Source organism: Cebus imitator, unplaced genomic scaffold (genome assembly GCF_001604975.1).
Source record: "Cebus imitator isolate Cc_AM_T3 unplaced genomic scaffold, Cebus_imitator-1.0 Scaffold314, whole genome shotgun sequence".
Taxonomy (NCBI): Eukaryota; Metazoa; Chordata; class Mammalia; order Primates; family Cebidae; genus Cebus; species Cebus imitator.
The window spans coordinates 2,052,371-2,060,645 of NW_016107629.1; the positions used below are offsets into that span (position 1 = coordinate 2,052,371).

Genomic DNA, 8,275 nt, shown 5'->3' on the forward strand with positions numbered 1-8,275 from the left:
GATTCTGCCACTGTACTCCAGCCTGGGTGACACAGTGAGACTATGTCTCAAAAAAAAAAAGTTTCTGATAACCTACAGGACACATTTGGCAGTTTAATAGTCAATAGGCTCTTAATTAATTAATTAATTAATTTAGATAGGGTCTAGCTTAATCCCCCAGGCTGTAGTGCAGTGGTATGATACTGACTCACTGCAACTTCTGCCTCCCAGGTTCAAGTGATTCTTGTGCCTCAGCCTCCCAAGTAGCTTAGAATACAGGCATAAACCACCACACCTGGCTAATTTTTGTATTTTTAGTAGAAACAGTCTTTCACTATATTGGCCAGGCTGGTCTTGAACTCCTGACCTTGGGTGATCCACCCACCTCAGCCTCCCAAAGTGCTGGGATTATGGGCTTGAGCCACTGTGCCCAACCTGTCAACAGGCTTTTAAGTTCACTCTTCTTGAGCAGGTATTGTAATTCATGGCAACATCATCTCCCTGAGCAAAGAATCTTATTGTGAGTTCCTCAGATTGTTGACTTACTGGTTAATGTACGATCTACTGACACTGAGTGAAAAGGATGCTGATTTATTTCTGAATCATGAAGTTTTACTCATTGTCTGGCATGTGGACATTTTAGCTTATATGTTGCAATCTGTAGTCAATGATGGTGGGCTCTAATGAAAAAAGACAACTCTGGTATGAGGAGTCCACCTCCCTTCATCTAAACTGTCCTATAAAAGCCTTCCAACTTCTGACAGACCCTGGAAAACTCCCAACTTTGTTGGTGTGTCTTCCTGGGTCAATCTTCACATTTGTCTTTCAATAAACCTTTATCAAATTATTTATGTCTCAACAGCCTTAATTTTGGCTGACATTTTTGGTGTAGCTGGCAGGAATTCAGAGTGATTCCCCGGGACCACCCAGCATGGCTTCTGACCCTCTGCAGGTACTGGCAACATTCCTCAGATGCCCCTGCTGGGTACTACAGAGGAGTTCCTTCAGAATTAATAAACCTCCCATCTTGGTCAAAGTTCTGGTTCTTGAAGCTGCTATCCTTCTTGGCTAGGAGGCACAAAGACTCTTTCAGACTGAGAGTTATTGCTATGAATTCAAGGTAAGGTTGAAATTCTAGGACAGGGCAAAACAGGAGATCTGCGAATTGTTGTCCTGGAAGTTGGGGGAGAGACAACATTTTCTTTTCTCCTTTTTGATTGCATGAGGGCATGCTTGCTCCAGAGTTGAGACACTCACCATCTCCAGCCCAATGGGAATACTGGGCTGGGCGCGGTGGCTCATGCCTATAATCCCAACAGTTTGGGAGGCTGAGGTGTGTGGATAGCCTAAGGTCAAGAGTTTGAGACCAGCCTGGCCAACATAGTGAAACTTTGTCTCTACTAAAAATACAAAAATTAGCCAGGCGTAGTGGCACACGCCTGTAATCCCATCTCTTTGGAAGGCTGAAGCAGGAGGAGCACTTGAACCCAGGAGGCGGAGGTTGCAGTGAGCCAAGATCGAGCCACTGCACTCCAGCCTGGGTCACAGAGCAAGACTCTATCTCAAAAAAAAAAAAAAAAAAGGGAAACAAATTAGCAGAGGGAGGTGTAAGACATACCACCCAAAATATGTAGCAGTCTTATAGGAGAATTCTCACACAACTTTTTGCTTAGTTGGCAGGCTTTCTAAAGACTGATCATCTCTTGCCAGTGAGCATCCTGCCACTTCTTCAGAAGTGATTTGGGAATCTAAGGCAGCTAAGAGAAATCTTTTCAGCCTGACGGGTGAAATATCGAGGAAGAAAGATTCTAGCCAAAACACTTGATACACAACATAGTTTGTCTTGCTCAAAACAACCAAGATAGGAAATAGGTCTTCTTTCTTTTTTTGAGACGGAGTCTTGCACTGTCACTAGGTGGAGTGCAGTGGCATCATCTCTGCTCACTGCAACTTCTGCCACCCAGGTTCAAGTGATCCTCCTGCTTCAGCCTCCCAAGTAGCTGGGATTACAAGCGTGCACCACCACACCCAGCTAATTTTTGTAGAGACAGTGTTTCACCATTTTGGCCAAGATGGTCTCAATCTTGTGACCTTGTGATCCGCCCGCCATTGCCTCCCAAAGTGCTGGGATTACAGGCGTGAGCCACTGCTACCGGCCAGAAACGGGTCTTCTAAGACTAAGGGTGCACCATCTCTGTCAACACCAGCTGGTTTTATGTATAATACTTATGGTCCTTCTACTTCCAAGTACTTAGACAAGTGAACCTACTCATCCAGGATGGTCGTAAGCAGCAGTGGCCAAAATGGGGATTTTAAAAAAATTGTTTTACCCATAAAATTTAAATTCAGTTTTATTATTCCTCATGCAATGGAAGGTAAATTAATCTCTACTTCATATCTTATCAAAATACTACCTTCATCCTTTGATCACACGGAGTGTTTCATACACTCCACCCCAGTACATCTACAACTAGGAGCAGAATACTTCATTACCGGAAACCATGTAAATAAGAGTTCTGTTCAAAATCTCAGCAAAAGCTGGTCAATTCTTCTCAATAGAAATTCACTATAAATTCAAACAGACCGATCCGAAGAGCTGAGTCTGTTATACTCATTTCAGTATGATATATAGTACCATGTTATATAATGAACATGGGTTGATAAATTATTGGTGCATTAAATGGCAATGTTCCATTAAGGAGGCTGTTCTGCTTTACATATCTGAAAATTACTTAGAAAATGTCTGCATTTCCTAATTTCAGAAACTACAGTTTTTCCAAAGACAAAGGTATTTAAATAGTTCAGTGCTTAGTGTTCTTAACACAACAACGAGACTTAGTTCAGAAGGTATTCTCTCAACTCTTAATCTAAGTAAGAATAGGCATGTGTTAGGCCATTCTTGCATTGCTATAAAGAACAACCATGTGGCTCAGTTGTTTGTAAAGAAAAGAGGTTTAATTGGCTCACAGTTTTGCAGTGCACAAGCACGGCTCTGGCAACTGCGTGGCTTCTGGGGAGGCCTCAAGGAGCTTTCATTTATGGTGGATGGTAAAGACAGAGCATGGCCAGAGCAGGAGTAAGTAGGGCGGAGTAGGCGCCACATACTTTTAAACAACCAGATCTTGTGTGAGCTCAGAGTGAGATCTCTCTTATCACTAAGGGCATGGCGTCAAGCCGTTCACGAGGGATATCTGCCCCAATGATTCACATTGGAGACTACATTTCAAAGTAAGATTTGGAGGGAAAGCATATTCAAACCATATTGAGGGGGTTTAAAAAATAAGGCTTTAAGAAGGCTTGTCATTTTAGAGCTGGTTTTTAACAGAATGCAAGTCCCAACTTTTGCCTGTAGAACAAACAAAATCTTAAAATGACTGATTGGTTCAAAATGGTTTTATGGAAAAAATCTGTAACTAAAACTTGGCATTGAATGAGAAGTCTCTACCATTTTTTTAAGCAAAATGTACAATAGTTCCAATGGGCAGCACTAAGAATGAGAGGCTCAGACATTTACAACAGCAGGTATTTTCTCTTTCTCTTCTTCACAGGAGGTGGGCAGAGAACTGCTAGGTTAGCTTCATTAAACAGTTTTGAAGCCTCGCTGTGTGAGAGCCAAGCACTTAGGTATTTTACAGCACCAATCTCCTTATCCCTAGTTAAAACCTGCAGATAGGTGACGGGAGTCAACTTCTTCTCCTTCAGTTTCTCAATTGCATCTTTAACAACACTAAGATCAAGTTTACTTCCTCCAAGGATAATGGGAGTGTTGGGAAATGGTGCTGCATTTCAGGATGCCACTCTGTACAGACATTTTCAAATGATGCAGGACTCACGAGGGAGAAGTATGTTAAAACTGTGTCTGTTTACAGATAGAATGGGGGCATAATCTGTCACAATCTTCTTGTCCAGATGTGTCCCATAAGCCCAGATTCACTGGTTTTCCATCTACCTGAACATTGGCAGCAGAATAATTGTCAAAGACAATAGCGATAATGCATTGGGAAATGCATTGGGTGTAAAACTTATCAGTAGACAAGCTTTACTTACAGCTCCATCTCCAACTACCACACACTTGATGGTTTGCACCTGGGTCACTCGCTGGGCCCTGACAGTGGTGGCCAGGCACTAAGGCAAGAAGCAGTGGGATAGAAGCATGGTAGGCCAGGTGCATGGCTACAGGTGGCAGGGGATGGGGTGTCAAGGTCATTGTCCATGCCATCTCACCCTTAACCCAAAATGGGAATCTTTTGAAAATGCCTAAAATAATTAATTTGCATGCACAGTTGGAAAAAGCTGAGTTTAGACAGACTGAGTGGGAGACTTACTACCACTAGCACTTAGAAGCTTTTATTTAGGTGATTGCAAAAGCAATTGCAGTTTTTGCATTGTTGAAACTTGCCGTTTGATATCGGATCCATTCTTACATAAATGTGGCTACGTTATACATCATTTTAGTGAATATTTTTAACTTTATGGTTTTGTGTTAATGACTTATTACTTCCTGTTTATTTTATGTTTATTTTAGGCTATGGAAATGATGTTAGACAAAAAGCAAATTCAAGAGATATTGTTATTCGAGTTCAACATGGGTTGTAAAGCAGCAGAGACAACTCACAATATCAATAATGCATTTGGCCTAGGAACTACTAATGAACATACAGTGCAGTGATGGTTCAAGAAGTCTTGCAAGGGAGACAAGAGCCTTAAAGATGTAGTGTAGTGGCCAGCCATCAGAAGTTGACAATGATCAGTTGATAGCAATCATCAAAGCTGACCCTCTTACAACTATACAAGATGTTGCGAAAGAACTCAATGTTGACCATTCTATGGTTATTTGGCATTTGAAGCAAATTGGAAAGGTGAAAAAACTTGACAAGTGGGTGCCTCATGAGCTGAGCAAAAGTTTTAAAAAATCATTGTTTTGAAGTGTTGCCTTCTCTAATTCTATGCAACAACAATGAACCATTTATTGATTGGATTTGTGCAACCAAAAGTGAATTTAATTTTTTTTGCTGAGGTGAAGTCTCCCTCTGTCACCCAGGCTGGAGTGACCATGTTGGCCAGGCTGGCCTTGAACTCCTGACCTCAGGTGATCCACCTGCCTTGGCCTCTCAAAGTGCTAGGATTACAGGCGTGAGCCACCTCGCCTGGCCAAAAAATGGATTTTATATGACAACTGGTGACAGTCAGCTCAGTGGTTGGCCCGAGAAGAAGCTCCAAGGCCCAAAGTCAAACTTGCACCAAAAAAGGTTATGGTCACTGGTGATCTGTTGCCTGTCTGACCCACTACAGCTTTCTGAATTCCTGCAAAACAATAGTACATCTGAGAAGTATGCTCAGCAAATTGATGAGATGCACTGAAAACTGCAACGCCTGCAGCTGACATTGGTCACAGAAAGGGCCCAATTCTTCTCCATGACAACGCCTGACCATACATTGAACAACCAATGTTTCAAAAGTTGAACAAATTAGGCTACAAAGTTTTGCCTCATCTGCCATATTCGTGTGACCTCTCACCAACTGACTATCCACTTCAAGTATCTCAACAACTTTTTGAAGGGAAAACGCTTCCACAACTAACAGGATGCAGAAAATGCTTTCCAAGAGTTTGTTGAATCCTGAAACATGGATTTTTACGCTACAGGAAGAAATAAACTTATTTTTCATTGCCAAAAATGTGTTGATTGTAATGGTTCATATTTTGAGTAATAAAGATATATTTGAGCCTAGTTATCATGATTTAAAATTCACCCTCCAAAACCGCAATTACATTTGCACCACCCTATAAAAGAAATTTTGAAAGAAAAGTTGTCTCTATTTAACAGGTAAATAAAAGGATACCAGAAACCTTTTCTTTTCCTTTTTTTTTTTTTTTTTTTTTTGATAGTTTCTTTCTCTTTTGCCCAGGCTGGAGTGCAGTGTCATGATTATGGCTCACTGTCGCCTTGCCCTCCCAGGCTCAAGTGATGCTCCCACCTCAGCCTCCTGAGTAGCTTGGACTATAGGCACACGCCACCATACCTGACTAATTTTGATATTTTTAGTAGAGATGGGGGTTTGCCATGTTGTCCAGGGAGGTCTTGAGCTCCCAGGCTCGAGTGATCCACCCGCCACAGCCTCCCAAAGTGCTGGGATTACAGGTATGAGCTGCTGCACCTGTGACCTGAAACTATTTCTAAATTGAAAAAGATTAAGCAAATTTCTCCCTTTCACCTCCAACAGCTCCTCCTTATCCTCCTGGCTCCTTCCCCACCCCACGCCCTTATTTGAACTCATTCTTTTCTGCTTGTTCCTATATCTCTTAGGTAGAGATTTTTGGAATTTCACAATGCATACATTTCTTTCTCTTAAAAGAGGGAATGGTATTTAAATTTCGAACAGAAGAAGCAAACAGAACAGGAATAAAACTACTGAGATTGTTAAAATACAGATACAACACATTTTTCCTAAACTGGGACTAATGAATGCCACTTACCAATTTACTGCAAGCATTCCTGGACCTTTTGTGATTTTAGTCCAATGATGGTTAAATATATTCAGCCACCCCTATTAAAATGGAACACTTAATTGAAAAATTAGAAATCTAAAAGAAAAAGAACTATCTAACTGTTTATAAAGTTAGGCTCTTAGATCAAACAGATTGAAATCTTGAGCTTGGAGTGGTAATATAAGGAATCTCTGTTCAATACAAAACTTTTACTTTTTCTGCTATGCAGAGACCAAAAAGAAAAAGCTGAAAGAAAAGAGAGAGAAACTGCTCTAATCTTTCCCGCCTACATTTGATAACCAAGCAAACTACACTGGCAAACAAAAGATAGATTCGTTACTAATTCAAGGATAATTCGGGATTTTATTTTCCTTATTCGATTCACCCAGTCCTAGCCAAAATGTAAACATTAAAAATTTAACCTTAAACTCATTTGAAACTGAAAAAAAGGGTAAAATTTGTTTTTCAAAAATCAAACTGCTGGCCAGGCATGGTGGCTCATGCCTTTCTAGCACTTTGCAAAGCAAAGGCAGGAGGATCATTTGAGGCAGGGAGTTCAAGACAAGGCTGGATAACATAGCGAGACCCCCATCTCAATGAAAATAAAAATAAAAATAAATTAGCCGGGTGTGGTGGCATGCTTCTGCAGCCCTAGCTAGCTGGGAGGCTGAGGTGGGAGGATGGCTTGAGCCCAGTAGTTCAAGGCTGCATTGAGCTATGAATATGCCATAGCACTCCAGCCTGGGTGCCAGAGTGAAACACTGTCACCAAAACATAAAATCAAACTGCCACAAAAACTTATTTGCCTGAAATTTTGGTCCACAGCCTCCATTAGATTATCTGTAAGGGCAATTAAATTTTAGCCATGTGAACAGATTACAATTTTGTCAGAAACATAATTTGGACACAACGGTCTTTTATTAACCAGAGAGTTTTTAATACTATCTCATGGCTAAAATTCTAAAATGAAAGCTGTGAGATCTTTGTGTGTGCCTGTATGTGTGTGCGTGTGTGTTTAGACGTATTTATATGTATGAACCTGTATTATATGTTGTGTCTACATGGTAAAATCTGGCATAGTTGACCAGGAATCTTTTAAGGATAAATGAGTGCTCATATAAAATATATAATAACCCTAATGGCTTTTAGTTTATGTGAAATGAATAAAGCATTAATAAATAAGATGGTTTAAAAATTATTGGTAAAATAAAAATAGAAATGTCTTCAGAATTGTCAGCACACATTTTGCCTAGGTTTACTGCTTTTGCCAGACAGTTTTAAATCTTTCTCTGCTAGGCATCTGAAGCTGTCACGGTTTAACACAAAGGTTATAAAAGCATAAACTCAACCTAAAACAGAATGATCTTTGTTTATGTGATTTTGTGATAAGACTAATCTAATGTTGATTTAATGAAAACAGCTGTATCTTCTGGCTTATCAGCAAAATACTGATATACTTAACTTTAAGGTGCTTATTTAAGTGAACACCCGATAGTCACAGGCTATAAAAATGGATAAGGAAATAATTTGATACCATGACTAACTTTGTCTAATCTCTCAGTTTTCAGAAATAATCCAGGTTATCTGCTAAAATAAAAAAATTAGGTAAATGAAATAAATTTCCATAAATGAACTTTCAATGTATCTTAAAGTTCATTTATGATATCTTAAAGTTGTGTTAAATTAATAGATACTAATTAAATCTGAGTCATTTTCAAATAAGATTTTAAAATCGTGTTACAGGAAAACATGTTTCTAAAAATTACAAAATGATTCTCATGATAAAGTATTAATATATTAAAAATGAAC

At 39.8% G+C, this 8,275-nt stretch overlaps 1 pseudogene; it reads right to left on the bottom strand.

The window, feature by feature from the left end:
• Window positions 1-3,489: 3,489 nt before the first annotated feature.
• Window positions 3,490-6,255, bottom strand: LOC108286166 (annotated as a pseudogene).
• Between the last annotated feature and the right edge of the window lie 2,020 nt (window positions 6,256-8,275).